Genomic DNA, 27,675 nt, shown 5'->3' with positions numbered 1-27,675 from the left:
GACAACACCAGGCTGATGCCGAGCCAAGGTCGTCGTGTGCGCTTTCCAGTTCTGTCTTCAGCTTCTTTCTCTTGCAGATGCCCTTTCCCCTCTCCAACACTGCTGCTGGTTTTAGTTGCTTGTCTCATTGCGTAACACAGACCATGAGAAGTCCAAGTCTCAGGCTGTGTGGCTTTTCCTGCGTAATTCTATGACCCAGTCTTGATCACACACAACTCAAAAAAGGCAGTGCTGTTGAAGGTCACTTGATGCACCCTTCCTAGGTTCTCAGTCACACCCCATGTCCAGGAGCATCTAAGAGCAGTTGTCAGAGGGGCCAAGGGCTGTCTGCTGCAGGTGGCATAGACTCAGACTCACTCTAGAGGTCTGTTTATCATGCTCCATGGAGGCTTATGTAAGGATCGAAACTAGAGAGTCTGACTCTAAGGAGTCCTTAAGGTCACTGTGGTGATTTGAATCAGAATGACCTCCATAAGCTCATGTATTTGAATGGTTCACTCTCAGTTGGTGGAACTGTTTAAGAAGGATTAGGAGGCGTGGCCTTGTTGGATGAGGTACGGCACTGGGAGTGGGCTTTCAAGCTTCAAAAGTCCACCCCTTTTTATGCATACACACACACACACACACACACACACACACACACCCCACACACACACCCTGTTAGCTCTTGCTCTGCTTTGTACTTCTGGATCAGAGGTGAGCTCTCAGCTACTGCTTCAGCATCGTTCCTGCCTTCTTGTTGCTATCCTCTCTGCCATGACAGATGTGGACTCTAATTCTCTGGAACTGATTCCAAATTAAATGTTTTTTTTTTAAAGATTTATTTATTATTATATGTAAGTACACTGTAGCAGTCTTCAGACACATCGGAAGAGGGCATCAGATCTCATTACAGATGGTTGTGAGCCACCATGCGGTTGCTGGTATTTGAACCCAGAACCTTTCAATGAGCAGTCAGTGCTCTTGACTGCTGAGCCATCTCTCCAGCCCCTAAATTAAATGTTTTATAAGTTGCTTTGGTCATGGTGTTTTGTCATGGCCAACGAACAGTTAACTAAGACAATCACTAAGCTTGGGCACTAAGGCTGCTGTAACACAGTGTGGATGAGCTGCAGAGCTCTTCTCTCTTTCTCTGAGCCCACTGTATTCATTTGTTAGGCCAGCCCTAAGAAAACATATACACCAGGAGGCTTAAGTCATTGCTTTCTTACTGTTTTGGAGCTAGATCAGCATGCTGGCACAGCTGGTCTCTAGGGAGAGCTGAAGACTGCAGCCTTCCTACTGTGTCCTCCAGTGTACACGGACACTCATGGAATCTCATGCATGTCCACCTCTCTGCATGCTGGTACAGCTGGTCTCTAGGGAGAGCTGAAGACTGCAGCTTTCCCACTGTGTCCTCCAATGTACATGGATACTCATGGTATCTCATGCATGTCCACCTCTCTGTGCTGGTTTGAATGAGAATGGCCCCCAGAGGCTCTAATGTTTGGATACTTGGTCCCCAGCTGGTGGTTGCTTGGGAGGGATTAGGAGATGTGACCTTGGAGGAGGTGTGTTAGGAGTAGGCTTTAAGGTTTGTGCCATTTCCAATGCCCCGACTCCTCCCTGCCTTGCTTGTAGATTAAGACTTGAGTAAGGTGTCCCTGCTGCTATGTCTTTACTCCACCATCATGGATTCTAACCATCTGAAACCATAAGGCCAATTTAACTCTCCCTCTCCCCTGTCAATAGGGTTTCTCTGTGTAGCCCTGGCTGTCCTGGAATTCACTCTGTAGACCAGGCTGGCCTTAAACTTGGAGATCTACCTGCCTCTGCTTCCCAAGCACTGGGACTAAAAAGGTGTGCACCACCACCACCCAGCTGCTTCTTTTCTTTCACATGGTGCCTTGGTCATGGTGTTTTGTTCCATTAATAGAAACACAACTGAGACATCTTCCTTCTTATGACTAGAAGACAGCTGTTGAACTGCACCAGGGCTGGTTCTACTGGCTTCGTTAGACTTGTGTGTCTTATTTCTCCTGCACCTAAGAAAGCTCAGATGATTCCATATCTTTTTAATGGTCTTAAAATTTTTAATTATTTGTTTTTACTTTATGTATGTAGGAATGAAGTGTGCCATGTACGTGCCTGGTGTCCACAGAGACCAGAGGAAGGCATCAGATCACCTGGACCTGGAGTCACAGACAGTTGTGAACCATCATGCGAGTGGAAATCCAAATCAAACCCAGGTCCTCTGTAAAAACAGCACATGCTCTTACCTACTGAACTATCATCTCTCCAGCCCCACTCTCAGTCCTCCCCAACCCCAAATTTTTTTTTGTCTGAGTCATCGAGCCATCTCTTCGGCTGGACTCTTAGTCTTTAGTAGCCACTAAGAATGAAATATTCCTCATCAAACTCCTTACCTCAAGGCTCTGGAATCTATGTGGAAGAGAGGATGGAAAGATTGTAAGAGCCAGAGGTAGTGCATGACTCCCTGGGAACAGTGTCTTTCAGATATAACACGACTGGTGCACATACGAACTCACCAAGAAGACTGTGGCAGCATCACAGGCCTGCACAGGCTCAGGCCAGGTAGGGTCCCAGAACTAAGAATGGACATAGTTCTCCATCCCTAACCAAGAAGCTATTTGCAATTGATATCCACTAGCAAAGGGGAAATTAGTTTTCTCTAATGAAGTATCAAACCACACTCCAGGACAGGCCCCATGCCCAGGAGTAGTTGGCCAACTTTAAATCATGAATTCTATGCTTTTGTTTCATTTGGTAATTTCTTTTATCTTATTGGTTATATTAGTCAGGGTTCTCTAGAGGAACAGAACTGATAGAATGGATCTATCTATTTATCTATCTATCTATCTACCTATCTATCCATCTATGTATCTATCTACACAGGAAGAAAATTTATTAGAATGGCATACAGGCTGTGATCCAGTAGGCCTAACAATGTCTGTCTACCAAAGGAAAGTCCAAGAATCCAATAGTTGTTTAGTTCATGAGGCTAGATGTCTCAGCTGGCCTTCAGTATACACCAGAATCCTGAAGAAGTAGTCTCTAATGCAGTAAAGTAATAAACTTATCACTGAGAACAAGCAGGCAATATCCAGATTAAAAGTGGGTCTTCCCACTTCAAATGATTTAATTAAGAAAAAAAAATCCTTGTAGGTGTGCCAGCCATTTTAGTTTTAGTTAATCCAGATGAAGTCAAGTTGACAACCATGAATATTCATCACATTGGTTGTTTGTTTATTTAGATTTTCTTTTTGTGTGTGTGTGTCTTGGTTTTATTTTGAGAGAGGGTCATAAAGTTGAGTGGGGAGGAGAGGATCTGGGAAGAATTGTAGGAAAGGTAAAACATGATCAAAATTGTGGTTCTCGGTTCCACTTCTCCTCTTGGGGTGTCTAGATGCTGCTGAGACACGGGCTTGGAGAGGACTGAGCTAAGTCTGGAGTGGGTGGAGTCTGAGCTGCAGAGACACGGGCTTGGAGAGGACTGGGCTGAGTCTGGAGTGGGTGGAGTCTGAGGCCTGCTTTTCCTTCCAGAGCATCAGATACTGTTGTATGCCAGGCCAAGACTGTGAAATGGAGTCCAGGAAGAGTTGGGCCTGCGGAACTCCAATCATGCTGGGAATGCTGGAATAGTGTTAGAGCTCTTAGAAAAAGGAGTAAAGAGGTTTAGACAGCCATTGTGGCTCAGGTGGCTGGGGTCCCGAGTTCCTCGGTGGTAGTAGAAATGTTGGGGGTGGGGAGGGGTGCATACTCTGATGCTAGTCTCTGCGAGTAATCGGAATCTGACCAGGCAGGTGGGTCCAAAGGTCTAACAAGTTCTTTGTGGGAAAGAGCCTTCCCCTAAGAGTTATAGCTCAGCAAAAACAACCAGCCTCATATGATCCTTGGAGAAATAGGAAGTGCTCTTTATTCCACGTGGACGGGGACTAAATGAACCTTGGGGAGTGGTGTTGGGAGCCGTTTGCTGCTTCTCCGAAGCAGAGGGAAAAAAAGAAAGAGAAAGTCTGCCCACCAGGCAGAGTCAAGGCAGGTCAGGGTCTTTGACAGATTTGCTGGCCTGCTGAGGCATGGAAAGATAAGAGGAGGTGCACTTGAGGCTCAAGTCGAGGGAGTGGCTGAAGAGTCTATTGACCTTGGTGGAAGGAACAGGGAAGTTCTGGGTGAGAACAAATGTCTTATGTATATATTTCAGCAAAATCTTTACTGTTAGCTTGTGGCTTTGCTTCCCACGGTACGATAGTATGAAAAGGCTATGAGTAATATACTTCAGGCAGACATGGTATTGACCAGCAGCCCTCCCATTATCTGTCTCTTGCTTCTTTTTTCTACCTTTCCTATGATCATCCTCACTTCCCCGTCAGAGGGCCATTCGATTTTGTACTGGCTGAACGGGTACAGGGTGGGGTAGGATTTGGGGGCGAGTGCATTCTATTGGCTGAGGTTAAGATACTGGTGATGCTCTATTTGCAGGGAGAAGTATCCCAGGAGCTGGGCTGTATGACCGATTCACTACGTAGGACCACCAGGTTGGGGGTCAGCAGGTGGCATGCTCCGAGGCACAGAAATTGGGAGGGAGTTAGTCCTACTCCTCCCAGTCTCAGGCTGAGATTTAAATCTCAAATTCTGAGATTTCTGGGATTTGAACATGTTCCACCTTGCCAGGTCCATGCCAGTACCCCAGTTGGCACATGGTCCATGTGCCCCACACAAAATATATTGGATGAAAAACAAAACAGAACAAAAATGAAATGTGTCTACTTTCCCAATTCATGGATCATCCTGGGCCTGTCTATTGGATAAGACTATGATAGGTCAACCATCAATAATAGCATGATCTAACAATCTTTTCTAGGGGACAGGCTAGTGATCTAATACCAGTATTGTATAGACTACCATCTAACCATCTCCTTACGGTCATTGAATTGGCTATGACTTCTGCCTTTCTTCTTAATTTCTGACTTTCTTTGATTTAGTGTCACCTGGATTTTTCTACAACATATATGTATGAAGGCAAGTGACACAGATGTTGTCTTAAGAGAAAACTTAACACAGAGAATTGTTAGTTTTTAAACTGGAAAATCAAGGAGAATGCTAAGATACTTCAGAGATGGAAACTGAAGGCAGTGACTGCTGCTGGTGGAGCTTGGAAGAACAAGAAAGAAACTAGCTACTGGTAGGTAGAAGCTTTGAATAGGATCCAAATCTCAAATTTTTGAAAGGAGGTCACTCCTTTCCTATTCTGGTGGCTCTCAGCAGAACCGGGTGACCACAGGACTGTGGGAAATGTAAGGAGGTCTGGTTAACAGATGCTGAAGTTTCCAGAGTTATAGTGAGGTGGATCTTGCAAGAGCTGGTGCTGTGATTGCAACGAATTGCTGTTCTCTCTGGGTAGAAGTGAGGCTAAGGCAATGCTCACAGGACCACAGAGCAAAGAAGCAGCACAAGTCCCTGTATCCATCTAGCTTTTCTTGTTAGACTCAAGTATGGAGTCATATGACAAAGCAGTCACTCACCCACTTTTAATGTCTGTGATCCTATGTCCTAAGCAACACACTTATTGCACAGTCAGCCATCTTCTCCTTGGAGATCTCTGGTATCACAGAGCAGAACATCACTGTGGGGCGGGGTGGTGGTGGTGGTGGTTTGGAGTCAGGGCAGGACAAGTTGCAGCTGAGACACAGAAACTTAATGACCAGCATGGAGGGCTTACTCCATGTACTGGCTGGTTTTGTGTGCCAACTTGACACAGGCTGGAGTTATCGCAGAGAAGGGAGCTTCAGTTGGGGAAGTGCCTCCATGAGATCCAACTGTGGGACATTTTCTTAATTAAGTGATCAAGGGGGTAGGGCCCCTTGTGGGTGGTGCCATTCCTGGGCTGGAAGTCTTGGGTTCTATAAGAGAGCAGGCTGAGCAAGCCAGGGGAAACAAGCCAGTAAGGAACATCTCTCTATGGCCTCTGCGCCAGCTCCTGCTTCCTGACCTGCTTGAGTTCCAGTCCTGACTTCCTTTGGTGATCAACAGCAATGTACAAGTGTAAGTTGAATAAACCCTTTCCTCTCCAACTTGCTTCTTGGTCATGATGTTTGTGCAGGAATAGAAACTCTGACTAAGACACTCCAGAAGCCAGACAAGTATGGAATACTATTAGCCTGTATTTCTCCAGATTATACTCTAACAGCTGGGGAAATGAGCACCCGGCTGTCTACAAACACCTTCAATCTGTTGTAGCACAGACTTGAGTCCAGACTCCACTGCTCACATGGCTCCCAATGTCCTCTTTTAATAGGAATGTCTGTGTTGGGTTTCTGTATCCAATAGTCCTTGAAAAGTTCTTGAGCAGTCTCTTCACTGGGGTTCAATTAGCTCTGTCACTTTGGGAAGGATTGGTAGAATTTCCACTTATGGACAGCTTGTTGTGATCTTACAGAGTTCTCTACAATGGGACTCAGCCATTCCTTCACTTGATTGATTCTAGATTTGAGAACTGACTGAGGTGAGATCTGGGTGGATTACTATGCCTGTCCACTGTGGTAGCTGATGCCAACACTCTGCTCATCTACTTTCAATGTCTGTGATCATATATTCCAAGCAACACACTTATTAGATGTTCACCTATCTTATCCTTGGGAATACAGTGCCAAGCCTAGTGTCCACTGTGTCCTGGTTTCTCTTTATGGCAATTATGCCTTTTCCTTTTACCACTAATGGTTAAATACTGCTACCTGGCTTCTATTCTTCTGGAGAATCACCATCTCTATGGACACTGGAGAACCTAGTAGTGGCTATCATCTGTCAGCTAATATCAACAGTATGAGATGCTAGTGATATTGCTAAGGCCACTAAGTCCTTCAACCCACATACTAGCTAAGCCCATGCTCAGAAGCAGTCATTGGGCCACTCACATTGATTGGATTCAAATCTCGCCTCTCTGCCAGTTACTTCCAGCCTGACCTTGTCAAAATTATTCAATGTCTTTGTATCTTAGTTTCTCTCTACAGAAAAACAGAGAGAATAGTAGTACCTACTTCAGAGAAGTACATACTTAGAAAGCTCCTTGCTGGTCAGCTTCGTGACTATGTAGATTCATTCAAAGCATTAAATTCTAATCAGCTAAGAATGGCTATCTCACACATCAGGGACCTTTATGACTCCTTGGTATTAGCATTTTTTATTAAAATGGGCAAGTAAGTTAACTATTATTATTCAACATCATTTTTAAATGACAAAAAGCAATTAGATGTGAAAAAATAAATTTGACCAAATATTGGGAAAGAGGAGGCAAAATTATAATTATCTGTGGATTGGTCATTTTGGGGAAGGGGTCTGAAAAATCAACAAAAAAACCTCTTCAAAAATAAAATGAGAATTCAGTCACCTGCTCCCAGTCAACTTTTCTTAACAATTTACAAGAGCCATTCAAAATATAAGATAACTGAGGGTGAAGGGGAGGTGAAAAGAACCAACGTGCTCCATGAGGAATGGTGAAGCAGTAAAAACTCTACACAGGGACAGTGTGGCTTTTGGCAATAAGTCTCGCTGTTGATGTGATAGCAATTCTGTCTAAACTAATTTAAGTTTCATTACACAGTTTTAACCAAAATCCAGATGTTATTTTTAATTTAAAAATGACCCTCTGGTTTATCTGGGAAAATAAACAATGAGAAGAGAGAGATTAAAAAAAAATCATTGAAATGATTATGTCTATCACCACCAGATGTCAGAACACATTGAGAAAGCTGACATAGCTTAAATACTTCTACTGGTGGAAAGATGGAAACAAAAGCAAAGAAAAGCTTTAAGTGTTTATAAATGGACCTTACATATATATTTAAAAGTTTTTATATAACAAAATTTTTCTTATGAAGTAGAGTAAAAAGGAGAGCTAATTCCATCAGTGAGTTTGGGGAATGGAAACTAGCTGGTAATCAGTGAATGAACTTCTCTACTTCATGTGTTAATCCAAAAGATGGGAAGAGAAAGACCGCCAACCCAAATCATCATGTCCAAATTAATTTAAAAAGCAATTAATTAAAGCAAGCTTTTTTTATGTGTGTACATTGGACCCCAGCTAAGGTGGGGTCCGAGAGACCAGCATTGGATGTGAGGAAGACACGGTGTTTATAGCTCAGGAATAGGGAGTTTCCAAATGGGTGATTTGGAGGGCAAACTAGTTGAGGCTACAGGAGAAGGACATAACCATAACAACTTAGTCCTAACGACCCACTGAAACCAAGACAGGCTGCAAGGTGGGCATAACAGAGTAGTCATAACAACAGGTAGTTATAACAAGGTGCTCATATAATCCTCTGAAACAAAGGTAGGATTACAAGATGGTTATAAACAACTTTTTGAAGCAAAGACATGATTGCCATTCCTGAATAGAGAATCATTTGTAGTTAAGGTTACAGGTGAGACTTAGTCCAACTCTTGAGAAACAGAGGTTTAATCATAAACAATTAGTTTGTTTTTTACTATAAGATGACTTATCATCCTAAGACAGAGGCAGGCTGGGTCTTCATATGACTAACTCCAAAATAAGTTCTAAGGAGGACCGTCATCAAGTGGAGGCACATGAACCCACCAGGCAGCTTCCCATCTCTGAAGGGATACCTGATAAAAGCGTTAACTTGGCTCAGGATTGCAGGGGACACAATTGTTGGCTCCGCTGCTTTCAGCTTTGGGTCACAGCAGGACATCATGGTGGGCAGAATATGACAGAAGAAATTATTCACCTCATGATATTCATTTAAGAGGGACAGAGGGAGAGAAGAAGGAAGACAGGATACACATGATCCAATATCTTCTTCAAGGGCATGCCCCTGGTGACCACAGTTACGTGTGTTTACAGGAACAAGCATTTGCAGGTAGCCATTAGAACATTCAAACATTTACTCCCACCCAGTTCCCAGGGTGACTAATACTGAGGGCTATTACAATTGTTCCTTAAGGTAGTTTTTTCACCCCCTGGGATTTGTCTTTCTAAAATAAAAGGAAGGGGTGTTTACTAGTGGGCAAGAATCAGCACACTTTACTAAAATTTTAATTTATTCTTCTATATAATCGTATAGTTCTTAGGCAAAGATTTGTAATACATTATATCATAAAATCAGCAGTAATTCCATTTTGTTAGGTACGTATATAAGAGTACAAAACATTTATTTGTCTCATCCCCTCAGTATCCCCAAAGGGATTTAAGGGCCTCACATCTTGATCCCATTTTCTCTCACTCTCTTCTTTGTCTTTGGTGATAGCCCACAGATAAGGTATCAAGTCTACACTGTTTCACCAACTGATGCTGCTTAGTGGAAGCTGACTCATCACGATCCATGTCTCTGGGATGCAGTTTAGGCTGGCTGCAGTATTTCATTGGGTCTGTTCTCCCTCAGTGAATGGTGACCTCGGTGGATGGGGTAGCTATCATTAATAAAACTGTGCAAATAGAGAACAAGAGACATTGTAATATTGGAATCCATAAATGGCAGAAGAGGAATTTAAAACATGATTAAAACAAGTCCAGCCAAAGTCCAGGGATTTCATGTTTTCCTAGGATGGAAAGGCCCAGTCATTCTGCAAAACAAAGGAGAACATACAGGACACTCTGACTAATTTACTTCACTCAGTGGGGTAAACCAGAGTGACTAATACTGTTTTAATCTATGCATCCTTTGAGACCTGGAATATTGATATGTAAAAGCACTTAAACACGCACTGTTAGGGCCCAGGGCTGTCAAAGGCTGCTTTGAATTAGAAAGAGCTAGAAATATCCACATCGGAAGAGATCTGCCCAAAGCCCAGCACTATAAATAGTTCAGAGCAAGCCCTCTGGTTGTTGAGTTGGCCCAGGGCCTGAGCTCTTCCTTGGGGAGGGCAAAAGGGGGGCAGAAAGTATGCATAGCAGAATCTGGGCATCTGTCTCCTGATTTCCTGGTCACCTTGCCTTCTCAGGAAAAGCCCATGTGCTGTTTGGGAAGTTTCCATCTCTCCTTTTCCTTTCTGCTTCTCTAGGGAACACAACATGCGGATAAAAATCTCAGTGCAACAGTAAGTAAGGCTGGAACCTTTCTTGTGTTAGCTATGAGATACTAGAAACACACAGCCTACTTACTGACATCTGAAGTTCTTGTTTCAGGAATCTGTATGAGGCAATGGAGATGAAGCAAAGGTATGTGGAAACATGGAATGCCCACATTTCTCTTAGATTTTAACAGGACCTCACAGTACTCTTGGGTAGGACAGATCTACAGGACTGTGGAAGGCCCCAGTCATGTGACCCATGCGTCTTTTACTATTCCAGTGATCTGTCAATGATATGGACACAAAACACAGCTTTCACCTCAAGTGCAAGTAGAGACGGTTTATTCTAGAGCCAAACAGGAATGACATGGCCTGGGGACCTGGACTCAGGTTCACCCACATTTCATATTCTCATGTGATGATTATTTCATGAAATTTGTAGCTACAGAAAAAAAGACGTCATAAACCAAGGCACCTTTCTCTTTGTTGGAAATACTCAGGCTTACATCAAAACAGAACTCTCTGCTCTGAGCCTCAGATGTCCTGATGAGAGCCTGAGCTTGTGGGTTAGTGGATGCTTGTGATCTGTTGGGTTAATAACACCCTAAAAGATTTTTCATAATAGTACAGCAATGTCAGGGCAGCCACAGAGGTGGGCAATGAATGGCCACGAAGGGGGCTAAGGATAACCCAAGAGGACTTGGCACTGGGCCTGATGCATCCCAACTCTCTGTAACCGCTAAGTTTTAATCAGTTAGTCAATTGGCCTTGTAGAATCTTGTAGCTTTTTATTTCAATTCACAGTAATATGCAGATGACCTTCCTTCAATGCTTTGTACCCATGCAAGGTAGATTCCAAACTGTTTACAGAGAAATGGTCTCCGTTCTTTTAGATCACAGTGATTTTCAAACTTCCCCCTTCATTATGGCCCAGCTGCTTCGTATCCAGGTGACTGTATGGGCCACTGGCTCACTGTGAGTGTTGGCTTTGAGGTCCTAGTCACTTATGTTGAAGGATCTTCAGCTGTCCAACTCCAAAAGTGCCACTTTAGCATAAGAGGAGTTTTGAGGTAAAGGCCAGACACAGGAAGAGTCCTCTTGCATGCCTGGGTATGAATTTCCCTTTGGGAAGGTGACATCAATTTGTTGAGGTCAGGATGAAGCCTGATATGAAGTCGCTCCTTCTAGTGTAGTAAAGCAAGCAGATTTTGACTCCCTTTTAAAGATGGAGGGTAGATGTATGAATGGCATCATCTGTCTGGAACCAGCTATGCAGCACAGACATTTCAACAAATGACTTATTATTGGGAGTTGAAAGGGCATCACTCTACACATTTAATTGAGACTGGAAAGGCATGTGGCATATTAAAATCTTATAAAATCTCTCACGTGACACCCATAAAGAGGTATGCACGTAGCGCTGAGGGTGAAGGCCTCCAACCGATCTGCCATCTGACCATCCAGAGTGTGCATTAAGGGCTTATAGGCAGGGAACTTCCGACCCAGTCCAGTTGAACCTCTGATTGCCTGACCTCCTGTTTGTCTGGACCTGCCATCTGTCTGTCCGCATTCCTTCATGTAGATCTGTTGCAATGCTTTCACCTCTGTAGCTGGACTTAGTTCTTCAGCTTCACTTGAAGACCCATGATACTTACAGCCTCCCTAACTTTCCAGCTTTCTCCCTGCATCTCAGTTTGGTTATCACTGTGTCCATACAAACCCTACTGACATTTCTATCAACTACTTCCAAAGCTTCTTGAAGTCTACTATGGCCTCTTAGGTTTCTATTGCCATTGGGTAGCCTAAATATGAATAGGCATATGCATATATTTAATACATATTGTATAATTGTCAGAGAGTCAATACTAATAGTTAACATGATAATAAAACAACCTATGCTTGCCTCAGACAGGACAACCAGCAAAAGCAGAAGTGTCTGGCAAATTTCTACAGTTAAAACTACTGTACTGTGAATATGTTATCATTCAATAAATTCAGACATTGCAGAAGGACACAGATATGATTGTCCATGTCTCTTACACAGAGTGACATGGCTCTTCTGAATCAGGTGAGGTTTATCATTGGGGACACAACCTGCTGAGCCTGACAACTAGAATTTGACCTTGGGATGAGTCCTTTGTTTAGAAATAACACATTTGCCCTCAAAGCCATATTTTAGCTGTTGGTGGTGAAGTTAATTCAGGTTATCTCTTGAAGACTTTTTTTTTTTTTTAATTTCAGAGACAAATGGTTTTCTGAGGTTTCCTTAAGTCTTCATTACTCACCGCTGGGATGTTATGTTAAAGTTCTCTGTTTCCATCAGTCTGGCTGTGAATCACAGGCCACAAGGAATAGAGAGTGTTTATTCATAAGGCAAGAAGTGTCGTTGGCACCTTGTGAAGGTATAAATGTCATTCGAAGTCTTCTAGTTTTGCCTGGGACACTTTACACAACCAATGCAACCTGAACATGTAGAGAAGGTGACAGATCTGAGAACTGCTAATCTGAAGGAAGATTAACTTCCTTCCTGTGCTTAGAAACCCCTCTCTGTCTCTATGTCCTCATCTCCTCTTTCTGTCTCCATCTGCCCTCCTCTCTCACACACAGTCAGTGATTTTCAACTACATTAAAAAAAACCTGAAGTATCTCTCCTCTTTCCTTTCCTTGGAGACCAAGTGAATGAGGACAAACCCTGCAATGAGAGGCATCAAAATTAGACCTTTGAGGAAGAACTTTCTCATAGGAGGATGTGGGTAAAACCAAGGATAAGTGACAAAGAGAGTTGGCAGGAGCTAATTGATTGAAAGAAATGGGACAGGGAGGGGGAAGGAGAGAGAGAAGGAGAGGGAGAGAGAAGTGTTTAAAGTACATTTATTCAGCAACAATGATATGCTTTAGAATTATATGGTGAGAAACCAAGTTTCTGAGTGTTTTCAAATTCTTGGCAAGTTAGCTCTCTTGGAAATTCAGGGACAATACATTAGCGTTCCCAGGAATTCTCAGAGACTTCAAAATTTTTATTTTAAACAAACTTTTAAAAACCCTCATACTCAATTATTATTTGGACAGCTAAAGCCCACATTTACATTTAGAAAGGAGGACTTAGTTCAAGTCCTTGGAATGATTCCTTACGGCATATCATATTAGCAGTACAAAATAAGTCCTTAATTGGCCAGTGTCCACTTGGGATTCCATGACAGGCTATCATGCTGTGGGGAGACCTGGATTTTAACGTTTGGTTTTTATCATTTGAATATTCCTGTAGACTGTAGTTCTTTGTAAGCACCACTTCAGAATGTATGGTTTCTAAGTACTCAAAGTATTTGGTATGTTTCAAGAAACATGGCATGGGGTCATGTGGACAGAACAGTGTGGATGTGCTTCTTGGACATGGGGGCGCATATATGTAATCCTAACACTCAGGAGGATGGTAAGCTAAAGGCCAGCCTAGGCTAAATAGTAAGACTAGCCTGAGCTATATAGAGAGACTCTGTCCAAAGAAACAACAAATAAAAAACTAAGAACCCAGTCCCACAATTTTTTTAGTCACTAAGACCCTCCAGGAACAACAATGTCTGGTGAAATCTCACCTTTGCCTCTTATTTGGGTAAGTTTTTGTACTTCTCTGACCTTGATTTATCCATCTATGAGTTGGGGGTAATACTTCCTCCTTAGTAGCAAATACGCTCATACAACACTTAAGGGGCCACAGCTCCGTTAGTTATGTTTGTCTAACTCCCCACAGCTGTAGGTATGCAGGTAGATAAGACCCCTAACCTAAATGGCTTGCATTTGTTTGTGTGTGTGGAGTCAGAATGAGCAGGCCGACATCTTGAAATGCCTCTGTGCCTTCTGATTCCTCACAATTGTGAAGATTCTGTAACAATTATCCAGCTCCGTGTAATGGTAAAAGCCAGGCTGTCTCCCGGATTTTCTTGAAGGAGGGTGAGCTAGGAGATGCTTGCAAGCAGCTCCTAATCACATTAGATCACTTGACAGTTTTGCATGAGCCATAAGTTGATAAATGAGGAACGCTGGTCACTGTCGCAGTTATTAATGAGAAGAGCTACCGTCTTCCTGGTAATGCATTTGAATGAGGGAGAAGAAATCATCTCTGGCAGAACCCACAAATGTGCAGTTGCTGCCTGGTTGCTGCCTCTGCCCTCTTCTGGGCTTGTGTCAGAGAGGAGATGCAGGGACAGAAACACAAAGACAAGCCCTGAAGCCGCACCTTCGGAGAGGCAGACTCAGGGCACACCATGTCAGACACTGAACTCAAGAATACTCTGCCTTTCTCAGCCAGGCTCCAGAACAGGTTGAAGTGGGTTTTTTGTTTTGTTTTGTTTTTTAAAGACTATGTGCATGGTCTTGCAAGATTTCAGTAGAGAAATTCAGCATCTAATAGCCTTACCTCTGACAGTCTTTTGACATGAAGTTGTATCATTGGAAGAGGCAGTGAGGTTTTGACTGGGAGGGACATAGGACGATAGGAGGGAGTGCTGGCCAGGGTGCAAACATTCTTGCTGTTAAAGACGAAAGAGAAATGATTATTATTACCCAACGTATGTCCTAGTTATCATGGAAGGAGCCATGGGCCAGCAGTTCGATTGCCCTACCACTAAGCAGGTTTGCCTTTCTTTGGACCAGGACAAACTGACAGCTCGTAATTCTGCTTCTCTCTGATGGCCAAATCAAAATGACTCCAGTTTAGGCTCTGACGGAAGCTGTTCTTACTGCACTTTGTAATTCTGAAATTCACTTTCTTGGAGAAATGTTACTTATAGTGAAATGAACAGACTGTTGTTTCTAGCTCAGGAACCTGGGCTTCTTTAGCACTAGGGTTTTAAAACCCCTAGTACTTTGGCTAGGGCCATACATGGCTTGGTGTTAGAAGTTACTCTGCAAGCATCAGATCGTGTCTTCAATTCTTGGAGATAGTAATGCCCACAGTACTTGTAGAAACCACCACTTTACCTTATACATTCTTCCACAAACACTCTCTTTTTGCCTACTTGCCCACTCCTAAGCCTTTCCATTGGATTTTAGGAACCCAGTATAAAAAAAGGATGGTCCTTGAAGCAAAAAACAGGCCCCAAAATTCTGGATAGGAGCTGAGTAGACCAAAATGGCTCCCAGACCCACAACTTGGCAGAAAAGATGGGAAAGAAGATGCAGGCTCTTCTTTCCACCATCCGTGATCCAAGAACACCATGAACTTGGTAACTGGATATGCTTTTAGGAGGCAGCCTCACTATTTTAGAAATGGATTTTGTAGCTGCTATGTAAAATCAGCATAGCTATTCACCAAGCAAATCAATGAAAAAATACCGTGTGCCAATTTGTGCTGGAGAACCACAGTTCCTCAAGCAATTACGAAGGCCAGCAAGATGGAACACTTTCCACCCACACTTGGTGAGTCCAGGTTTATTTTTAGGTAGTTGTGTCTGGCTTGGGCAACAGCTGTGCTGAGAGAGTTTTCATCCTGTGCTGACTGACCACCTCTCTTCTACCATGTAGAAGAAACCCATATCCTGTAGTTATTCATCTCTTTACTTTCCTATTCTCTGTTCTGAAACACACTCTTATTCACAACAGCATCTTACCAGGGCAGTAGGCTACAAAAGATAATGTGTGTGTGTGTGTGTGTGTGTGTGTGTGTGTGTGTGTGTGTGCCTGGGTGTATGCATGTTTGTGCATGCACGTGGTGGTAGTGTAGCAGTTTCTCAGGGCTGTTATGGCAGTCTACCATATATGGCTGCTTAAAACAATGAACAGTTATTGGTCCACAGTTCTGGAGGCTGCACACCTGAAAACAAAGTGTCAACAAGGGCTGTACTCCCTCTGAAGGCTCTAACAGAGATTCCTTCCTCGTTTGTCCAGTTTCTGGCGTTTACTTCTGATCCATAGCATTTGAGGCCTTGTAGATGAACCACCCAACTCTCGCCTGCGTCCGAACTTACCATTTTCTTTTGGGTCTATGCTTGAACTTTTTTTTTTCTTCATATAACAGCAATAGTTGCTGGCTCAGAGACCACCCCCAATCACTGCCTTCATTTAAACTTGATTGTATCTTCAAAATGCTTATTCCCAAGTAAGATTGAATTCACAGTGCTTAGGAAGTTGAACGTGTCCTCTGGGAGGACATAATTCAACTTGAAATAGAAATTATTGTTTTGGCAACCATTTCACCTCAAGTTCCATATGGTTTTCTCCCGCCCTATAGAGACTAGAAACCTTGGAATTATGTTTCCCAGAATCCCTCAGCATTGAAGTTCTGTTTTATAGTCTCCCAATAAAAGAAAGTCATGCAACAAAGGAAGAAGGGAATAGAAGTTCTTGCTCCTGAGGGAGCATCACCAAGCGTACATGGTTTGATCAAGGGCAGATGTGGGATCACTGCAATAACTTCTATGTGCCCTCCTCAAATGCCTATTTTGTTGTTGAAGGAAGCTGAGATCATCCGTGGTCATTGTCCAATCCCAGACTTCTTGGAAGCATATGGTTTCTCTCCTTGGCCTTTGCTTCCTTGGTCCTTCTAACAATTTCAACAGTGTCCGGTATAAATCCCTCCTTTGAAAACCATCAAGTGGTGCCTGCTCTTCTGAGAAGGGATTGCCATGTCTTCCTGGAGTGATATCTGAGAAATTCTGAAGGCATGCAGTTTAAACTCCAACCTGCCTGAGACCTCTCTCAGAATACTGAGCAGTTGGGAAATGTCTTACCCCTCAGTGACCAGGGAGGCTTGTGGAGTGACTTGTGGCTATCATAATATGCCCAACCAAAGAGTGAGGATGAGGTTTCTCTGGAAAAGCTTACAATCATCAGGGGTCAATACACATGAGGCTAGGTTACAGTAGAATAAGTAAATGATGGTGCTCGTTGGTTGCCATGGAAGCCGCAAAGGCAAGCATATCAGTTCTTGGGTTCAAAAACCTTCTCTGGCTCCCTGTTGCCTGATGAATTAAATACCAACACTAGTACGCAGGACTCCTGTGGTAGACACACTAGAATAGGAACTCTGACAAGGCTTCCATTGCCCCATCTTTTTACTGTACCTATGGCAAATTTTAGTACTTCTGAGCAAGTGAATGAGTGTCTGTCTCTACACGGGGGTGAAGCTAGCTGCTTGTCATTCCAGCCGCCTATCCCTGGCCTTCGCTACCCATTTGTCTGTACTGCTTCTTTCTGAACCGCTTTCTTCTCTCACCTCCTTCACGTGACAAGTCCTATCTTTTAGGGCTTATTTTATAGATCATTCTCTCCATGAATCATTTTCTGGCTTTTGGCTTGCGTTCTCTGTGGGTGACCTGGTTGGGCTCTTAGGCAAGCTTGAAGAAAAGTTGATAACCTTATTTTAGGGGACCAGTTTTAGGTTAATAGTGAAATGGAGTGGCCAGCCTGAGAGACCCCCTGCATTCTTTCTTCCTGACACCCCTGCTCTTCCCCTCACACCACACTGCCTTCCTGTCCTCCTCTCCTCTTTTGGCATCGAGGACATATGAAGAACTGCTCATTTGTTATTGTCTTAAAGAGTTATTTATAAATATGAGTGCTCTCCATTTGCGTGTATGCTTGCATGACAGAAGAGAGCATCAGATCTTGTTACAGACTGTGTGCTGGGACCCCTGTGATCTTAACCACTGGGCCTTCTCTCCAGCCCAGCTTTTTTTTTTTTAATTAATTTACTTACTTTTATTTTATGCACATTGGTGTTTTGCTGCATGCATGTCTTTGTGAGGGTGTCAGATCTTGGAATTACAGATAATTGTGAGTTGCCACGTGCAAGCCATGTAGGTGCTGTGTGGGTGCTACAAATTGAACCCTGGTCCTCTAGAAGAGCAGTCAGTGCACCTGACCTCTGAGCCATCTCTCCAGACTCCAGTCTTTGTTATTTTTAAGAAACAGAATATTGCTCCATGTCCCAAGTAGAACTTCCACTCCTAGATGCAATTCTCCTTGATGCATCTTCTCAGGAAACAGGAGACCATAGGCATGAGCTATCTATCATACATGACTCAAGCAAAATTTTGTATCAGTTTACCCTATAGTCTCAAAGGCTCCACAACAGACAGAGACAGCAGGAAAAAGTTTCCCTGGCTCTTGCAAAAGGCACTGGCCATGAGGGACCTTGGGATTCATCATGTATTCTACTGGGAGAAGGCTAGGGATCAGGTTAAGGTAGAAACCAGACACAAGTGGAGATGAAGCATATGGCCAAGATGAACCAGAAGTGGAGTTAAGAATGTTGCGGAGACCTTCCTAGGCCTGCATGTGAAGGAAATAGGATCCTGCTAGGCCCAGGAACCTCTGTGGACATTAAATTCTTCCTGTATGAGATAGGAGGAGGTACTAGGACTCAGTTTTCCCATTCCTGACACTTGCTTTTACAGACAATTCTCTAGCTTTATTTATTTTTGTGTTTATTTTAATGCAACAGAATCCTGAAATGCAAGAGAAATCAAAGCAAGACTACTCCCATTGTAATGGAAGTGGAAACCAGGTCCCCCTCTACTTCCCACCTTTCAAAATTTCCCCCAAATCATCTTCTTAGAAGGCAGCTCATAAACCACAGCACTGAGATGTGTTACATCTCCAAGCTATACCTTGAACTTGTTACTATAAATAAAACAGGATGTTACCATGGCAACCTGGCAGTCTGTTGAAATTGCCCCTTATGGACCAAATTAGCCTGGATCGATAATGCTTCCTGAATGCAGAATTACCTTCCTTTTGTAAAAAAAAAAAAAAGAAAGAAAGAAAAGAAAAGAAAAAAAAGTTTGAACAAATTATAGAATAAAGCACTAGGGAAATGAGGAAATGAGGTGTGAGTGGATGCAGTGATCATGCTAGCTGCAACGCTAGGCAACGCCCACACAGTGTGTTCCTAGAGACGCGCCTGTCATGTCCCGGAGCTGGTGCTCTCCAGGCCTCTGCCTTATTCACTGCTCACTCCTGTGGCCTCTTCCCCAAAGGCAAGCCCTTCTTGCTGCTCGGCATGTGTCGGGAGAAAGGACACTTCTGTCTTTAACGCCCTGGGTCCCCAGGCTCAGCTGTCCAGTGAGGAGATGCTGTCTTCAGAGATGGACAGATTTTAAATGGCACTCCCCCAGCAGGAAGGACCGAGTGGGCTTCAGAGCAGATATGGGCCCAGGCCTCACTCCAGGGAGGATTTGAGCTAGGGAAGCCATTAATGAGCCCTGGAGCTTGAAACCTTCTGCAATTGTTCCTATGAATTCTTACCCCAGGCAAAAAAAAGCCAGTGCTGAGCTTGGCTGAATTTTGGGTGTGTATATTTGAGGATCTACACAAAGTCAAGAGTCTCAGTCTTCCAACTGATCTGGTACCTGCAATTCTGTGCTTTTTATTTAAAATGCAGAAGAGGCAGTAATTTAAATAAATTCCTAGGAATTTGTCAGAATAGATTGTGGATGTGCACCATTATGGGTGTGGAGGAACAAAGGGGACTCACCTATGGTTTATAGCGACCAGTTCTTTTGTAACATTCATATTCCAGTGTTGCAGGATTTTGTCTGTGTCTTTATGTTTGTTCTCTTGACTTCTTTCCCACTTCTCCTGCCTTCCTGAGTGGTACTGACATTTTCAGCTGGGAAAGTCCTCTTGTAGTCCCAGGCTGTGAATGGTGGGCTCCAAGTTAGGTAGTCTCTTTTAGCTTTATTTAAGCAAATTAGTCATCACTCTGAACTACCTTATCACAAAAATGTATATTTTATGATAGTTCGTGTCGTTTTGAGGGTTCAAGAATTTCATATAGTTAGGGTGGTTTTGAGGGTTCAGTTAGGGACTCCCAGTTCATAGAAGCTCTGGGGATCAGAGTGGAGAATAAATGTGTATGGAGGCAGGGGTTGTGGAGAAGCTAAGCAACTAGCTCCTGGGAGCCACATGCTACTCATATCTGGTCTGAGTACATCTTTAACACTGTTAGAATTCGTCTTTAAATGTCATACTTTCTAGAGAGTAACAACAGATTTATGCCAGCCACTTACTATTTTAAAATAATGCTTGAATTTCTAATTGTGATAAACGGCACGTAACACAAAGTTAACCATTGTGGATATTTTTAAGTGCACAATTAGCTAGTGTTGGATATGACTGGAACAGGGGTGAGGTAAGTAGCAGAGGCTCTGCCTTGCAGCCACACCGTGGGGCCTGCATACTCCTTGGCTGCTGGGAGAGAGGAGAGAGTGGAGAGCCTGCCTCCATTTCTTTCGACAGACGGAGTGCTGGCTTCTTTAGCTCGCCTCTTATTGGGAAGACTCCGTCTTAGGACCCACGATTTCAGGGAGGTCAGACGACGACCAGGAGAGGGGAACTAGCTACTGGAGATCTCTGTCACGTTTATTCCCAGGAGTGTGTTGTCTCTTCATATTCAGAACCTACTCCCCATGGATACCCAAATTGCTACACTCCTGGGTCTAAACTTGAGCAGTATTTACACATAGCCTACGCACATCTTCCTGGGCCTTTGAAATCATTGCTGGATTACTTCTCATAGTTATTCCAGTGTAAACCCTCTAGCTAGTTATAGATCCACATTGTTTATTGAACAGTGCAAGGAAAACCCTGTGTGTGTTCAGCACAAATACACTTTTTCTTTTCTTTTTTTTTTTTGTTTGTTTTTTTTTTTATTTTTTTATTTATTTATTTTTTTTTTACAAATACACTTTTTCAAAGGGGTTTTTCCGTTCAACACTTGGACACACAACCTGTGCGCACCGAGGACAGGTCCCTGGGTTTCTTTGTCGACATGTTCAAGAAAGCAGGCAAAATCTTGACAAACAAGATGGCAAGGATAATATTGAATCCATTCCAGTGCAACTTTTAAGGCGAACCATTCACAAAGTACAAAACTCTGGGAGTTATTTGAAATTATTTGCCTCTTAATTCACAGTTGATCAAGACAATGTATTGTATTACTTTAGTAATTTTTTTTTTAAATTGCTACTCTAAGTCTTGGTTAAGAGGAAAAGGAATTCCCAGGAGTTTATGACTTTGGAACTAATTGTTTTTAAAGAAGAAGAATTTAGGATGCAGTTGGGAATTACATTGGCTTGGGCAAGTGGCAATAGCAGATTTTCCTTCGGAATCCATGATCTCACTGTTTACAGCACAACCTGAACCCAAGGCTCAGGGTTCCTTGCTTTGTTGCAGATACCCAGGCAGGAACTTTTGCTCTTAGCTTAGAGATTGGATAGCATTTAATGCATGGCTAGCCATATGGCAGAGTCATTGTTTAACTTACAGCGAAGAACTCCCATCCAGAAGACTAAACCCCCGTTCCTGTGTTAGGGTCTGTTTCTTACTACTTTACTGAATTTAAGATGCCAGGAGTACAACAGAGAAAGGAGATTGTTCGTTTTGGTGTAACCTGTCAATTTTAGAAAGCGCACAATGAAGGCTATCATGTATCATCACTATGCTGACATGTTCCTTTCCTGGGTGATGCACAGAAATGCTTATTCCTCCCCCTGCCCCCAGATATGGCAGCCACACACCGGAGAATGGATTCTGCCCAAGTCCAGCTAGAGTTTGTTGGGATTACTTACAAGAGCATGGATGAGTCTCTGGCAGTTGTATCACCCCAAAATGTTTCACCTCAGCATGGTGACATCCCACAAGAGCCAAATCACTGTAGTTCCTACCCTGGCTAACCTATGGACCCAGTGCCCTCAGGAGCAAGACGATGTACAACTTGAGGAGAAGTGTTAGGAGTGAGTGAGTGGTTTGAATCCCAGAGGAGGACATGATGGCCCTCCCCCACATCTGGGAGAGAATGGCAAGAGGCCTGATCTCATGAGGGTTGTGGGTGGGTGGTCACAGGTGTTCTGAGGGCAATGAGATGTCACGCCTGTAAGGAAATAGCTGAGACTTCTGTTTAGAGATCAGAACATAAAACGAACACCCAAAGCGATGTTTTATTTATTTTTACTATATGAGTTTGGGTATTTGGCCTATGTGTATGTATATGTACCATATGTGTGCCTGGTACCTACAGAGGTCAGAACAGACCATTATATCCCCTAGAACTGGGGTTACAGATGTTTGTGAGCTGCCGTGTGTGTGTGTGTGTGTGTGTGTGTGTGTGTGTGTGTGTGTGTTGATGCTTGGAATTGAACTCACATCCTCTGGAAGATCCCCAGTGCTCTTAACTGCTGAGGCAACTCTCCAGCCTCAGCATCCATCCATCCATCCATGCATCCATCCATCCAACCATCCATCCATCCATCCATCCGTCCGTCCATCCATCCATCCATCCATCTATAACATTTCTAATGGATTCTCCTTTAGAAATCTTAACCTGAGGAAGTGTTTCTCAGAGAGTGTTTTATTGGGGTGTGGAAAAAGGGCTCCCAATCAGGAATCAAGGTATTTGTACACATGACTTAATTCTCCCCAACGAGTTCTGTGCCTTGTAGGAATTGATCAAAATCCCAGGCTCCCAGCTCTACAGCTAAACTACTTGGTGCCCTGACTTGATTTGGTGAAGCACCTTCTGATTTTAACTAGGGAAGCAGATTATAGCTCCTTTGAGTTTGGGGTTTGCTGTTCTCCAGATAGCACCTCGATTTGTAGGTTTTCAGGTCTTGATAATTTCAATCTGTCAAGATTTTGAAGCCTAGCATCATAATTATAGGCATTTCCTTCAGTGTTTTATGATAACAACTGGATGGAAGTGGTATGTTATTCTGGGAGCGTGGATTGCATTACACAGAGAGGCAGATGACAAAGCTGTCAAGAGAGAGAATATGTAGCAAAGAGGAAGTGCACCCACAGATCGAGGAAGCAAGGCATGGGAGAGACTGTTGCCACGTTGGAAGGGTTTCCTGCTTTGCTTCATCTGACAACAGATGAAACACTAATAAGTTTGATCTTACCACAGATGGTGCCAATTACTACTTCTGAGCAAAGGACTGGTGCATTCAGACAGCAGGTTTGCTGCATGATGGTGTGTGTGTGTGTGTGTGTGTGTGTGTGTGTGTGTGTGTGTGTGAGAGAGAGAGAGAGTGTGAGCAGATACATGTGTGTTGTGGGCCCATGTGGTCAACCTTGAATGTCAGTTCTTGGTCGTTGTCCACCTTGGTGTCATTCATATTTTTTTTTATTTTGACACAGAGTCTCTTGCTAGGACCTGGAGTTCTTTGATTAGGGGCGACTGGCTGACAGGCAAGCCCATGGATCTGCCTGTCTTTGCCTTGGAAGCACTCAGCTAACTTGTGTGAGCCATCATTAATGGCTCACTAGATGATACCCAGATGCTACAGTCATATATATGTAGCTTTAAGTTTTAATTAATTGATTGATTGATTGATTGGTTGATTGATTTTCTGAGATGGGTCTCATCATGTAACTCTGGCTGGCCTGGAACTTGCTGTGTGAGCTTTCAATTTATGGAGACTTGCCTGCCTCTGCCTTCTGAGTGTTGGGATTAAAGGTGTGTGCCACCATGCCTAGCTCACTTTTCTCTTTAAATGCCCTCCATATTAGAGGAAATCTCACAGGAGACTATCTTCAAGCTGAGTCTGAAGTTCTCTTGTCTGTAACTAGACTTCTCATTTCTGTAGCAGCAACTTTTTCTATAATGTATTCTTTGAATGTGTGATTTCCCAAGAATTACAGTCATAGCAATTACTTTATTGTTATAAATTAGACTTCATTTCTCAGGGCCAGCTACATAATGTGTGGGATCCAGGGCAAAATGAAATGTGGGACAAAAAGCACAAGAGCCATATCTTCAAGAGTAGACACTAAGAGATCAGGTTTTCTCCTTTGGTCACCAGCCTGTCCCTTAACTTGTCAAGGCTTTGAGAAAATGCGGTTTAGTGTCATCCTAAGTAAAGAAAGATCTAAGACTTTTAGTTGTTGGCATGGGTTGTATGGTTCATCTTTATGTAGTGCAGTGCTAGTTATAAATGCAAATACAAGAGCACTTGCTTCACATGCAGAAGCAGTAAAATCACACATATTCTATTTCATACTTCATCTAAATTTATGAGTATTTTGTTCGCTCTGGAACAATGGAGCTACACCACAAAACAAAACCCATCATTTTCTCTTCTTGGCATGTGCACATCCTGCTTCCACATGCCTCAGGATGACCAGTGAGCAAGAAAAGTTCAGAAGGAAAATAATGATACATTGACTCATCTTTGGTTTCTTTCCTTTCCTTTTCCTTTCTTTTTTCTTCCCCCCCTCCCTTCCTTCCTTCCCTCCCTCCCTCCCTCCCTCCCTCCTTCCTTCCTTCCTTCCTTCCTTCCTTCCTTCCTTCCTTCCTTCCTTTCTTCCTTCCTTCCTTCCTTTTTTGAAACAGGATCTGGCTATGTAGCCTTGGCTTGCCTGGAACTCTCAAAATAGAAAAAGTCAACATCACCCTCACAGAGATCCACCTGCCTCTGCCTCTCAATGCTGGTTTGTATGTTGTATGTATTAATCAGATTACTTTATCTTTGAAATTTTCTCATATGTACTCATAGCATAACAAACTGACTAATACAAGGAAATAATCCTAGTTAAGTGTGGTGGTTTGAATAGGTATGACCGCCATTAACTCATGCATTTGAATGCTTGGCCCATAGGGAGTGAGCATGGCAGTATTAGTACATGTGGCCTTATTGGAGTAGGTGTAGCCTTGTTGGAGGAAGTGTGCTGCTGTGGGGGTGGCTTTGAGGTCTCCTATGTACCTATGTGACACACAGTCTCCTTCTGCTGCCTTCAGATCAGGACATAGAACTCTCAGCTCCTTCTCCAGCACCATATCTGGCTGCACTCTGCCACGCTTTCCACCATGATGATAAAGGACTAAATCTCTGAAATTGTAAGCCAGTTCTGATTAAATATTTCTCTTTGTAAGAGTTGCCATGGTCATGGTGTCTTGTCACAACAATAAACCTTAACTAAGACAGGAGTGAGAGAGGGTTGTTCAGTAATATGTGTTCTTCAGAACACCAGCTAGCACTTTCTTTCTACATTCACAGCAAATTCCATTTGAAAGAAAGGATGACCCCTGGGCTTATAAGTGCCTTCCTGCATTGTGCGGTCCAGATAGCATAGTTATGGGGAACTCACATTAAATCCTGCTGAATGCAATGTCTTAGGCTCCACTAAAGTTTCTGTGTTAAAAAGGTGTCAACCATGACGTATGTGAGTGGGGTGGCAAGATGTGGTTACGACACACATGACAGAATCATTAGAGGAAACGAATGCACAGGTCAGCAGCCTAGGGCACTGGCTCTGGTGTGTGAAGTGCCATGGATAATTGTGCTGGGATTACATATAACATTTATTTGCTAAGAATAAGGAACAGCAGCAATGACTCATGAATTTGTTATTTTTTAATGTAGCCACTCTTTGGTATTAGGAGGAAGTTACTTGTCTCCAGATGGAGTAGCCACCCTTTGGATTTAAACCCATACCATCTTATCACTCTATGGTATTGTAGCCTGGTGTTTAAAGAAAGGGGTTAGAGGACATTACAAAAAAAATCCAATTTTAATTATATAAGTGATTCAATCAGAAAACACTGAGGGATAATTGCTTCAGACTTTTTTTTTCTGCTTCTGTTTCCACTTATTCATTTGTTTCCTTACCGTGTTTTAGGCTAGGTGCTAGAAATTTATACAGTATAAATTATTAGAGTAGTAGAGATCATTGCTAGAATTATCTATTATAGACTCACAAACTTTCACCCCAGAACTCAATGACTAAAAGCAATAGCATTGTGACTCTGTGCTCAGGGCAGAGCATAATAGGTGCCTTAGGGTGTCTATTGCCATGATAAAATATCATGACCAAAATCGACTTGGGTAGGAAAGGGTTTATTTTGCTTACACTTCTACATCACAGTTCATCATCAAAGGAAGTCAGTCAAGGCAGGAACTCAACTGGCAGAAGCCTGGAGGCAGGAGCTGATGTAGAGGCCACAAAGAATGCTGCTCTCTGGTTCATTCTTCCCTGCTTGCTCAGTTTACTTTTTTATAGCACGTAGGACCAACAGCTCAGGGGTGGCACCGCCCACAGTGGACTGGGCCACATCAATCACCAGTAAAGAAAATGCAGCACAGGTCAATCTAGAAGGGGCATTTTCTCCATTGAGATGACTCTAATTAGCCAGCCCAGGGGGCATAGCACATTTGTTTGGTAGGACTGGTATATTTATGCCACACTCAGTGTCAGGTGCTCAACCGGCCAAGGACTGGTCTTGTTCATTCTTGTGTGCCACAAATAACAACAGCTGTTGGCTGGAACCTTAGTGGAACTGGCCACACCACCTCCATTTGGTCTTCAAGAGTCATCTTTTCTTTCTAGCTAGACTCACTGCAAACAATCCAGTCCCTCCTTTTTTGGTCTGTCAGTGATCCTCAAATATAGAAACCTTTATTTAAAAAAATATATACCCAAACAAAAATCAAAACTACTCTTTCTGTTTGAAACTTACCCTCCCGGAAGGGCTGTTCACCCCAAAGTACTTTGATGATAAAAATAGTGTAAGAGTCCATGCTTCACTGAAGAATGATACTCCAGACTCAAATAGTGTGCAAAAGCAAAAAGTGTTTTATTCTGCATAAGTCCAGCATGCTGGGGTCTACCATCTTCCAAGATGGAGGCGCTGCAGCAAGCTTACCTGATTTGAAACACATTATGGGAATTCCAGGGAGGGGTGGGTGACCTCTATCTTAATCTGTTGGCTTTATCTCTAGGGATAGTTCAGAACCATTGCAGGGGAATGGGGAGCGTGGGGAATGGAAACTGCTGCTGGGGAAGTCTGGACACTGTTGCTGACCCACTGTCCTTGCCTCAGGCCAGGTGGCAGGGTCTGGACTTGCTTGGACTGGCCCAGTTCTTGGAAACAGATTTAGACCTAGTTTCCTGAACTGCCAGTTTGAAGCCTGTCACAGACTCAGTCAGCCTTCTCTCTAGAAGCTCTCTGGTTTTCCTGTTCTTTTTGAGCATAGTTGTATCAACAGCATCTTCTTACTTATTTGTTCTCATGGTTACAGTGGATTTGTGCGTCTACTCCCTTTCTCCCTTTCCTTCCTTTTGACACCTTCCTGCTTTTTTCCTTTTCCAACCAGCCAATCCCAACCTTTTAATTAATGTATTTGTATCATTTATATTTAAGGGAGTTTTTTTTTATACAGTTGGCTTTAAATCTTTCATTTGTTTGTTGATTTCTTGCTTATTTGAAATTAAATTTTTTGTCTTCTCTTTTAGCCCTGTCTTTTGCCCTCCTTTTTCTACTCCACTTTCTTTTTCTCTCCCTCCCTCCTTGCCTGCCTCCCTTCCCTCCATCTCTCTGTCTCTCCCTCCCTCCCTTCCTGCCTTCCCTCCCCCTCCCATGTTTTTGATTCAGGGTCTCATTATGTAGTCCTTACATTTGTGATGCTCCTGCCTCTGCCTCAGGATTATACTAAGTGTACATCACCACTTGGGTCTACTTACTTTTATTTACTTTACCTTTTATAGGTCTCCTTTCTTCTTTTTCCTGCCTCACTTTGATGCAATTTTTAAAATCTCTTCTTAACTTGCTGACTTATTATTTAAAAAAAAAATCCCCTCACTCTTTGTGTATGTGTGCATGTGAATATACATATGTAATTGTTTTAGTTTTGGTTGTACACATGGTCTCTCACCTGAGCA

Source organism: Mastomys coucha, unplaced genomic scaffold (assembly GCF_008632895.1).
Source record: "Mastomys coucha isolate ucsf_1 unplaced genomic scaffold, UCSF_Mcou_1 pScaffold8, whole genome shotgun sequence".
Lineage (NCBI taxonomy): Eukaryota > Metazoa > Chordata > Mammalia > Rodentia > Muridae > Mastomys > Mastomys coucha.
Note: the sequence above shows the minus strand (reverse complement) of the source record.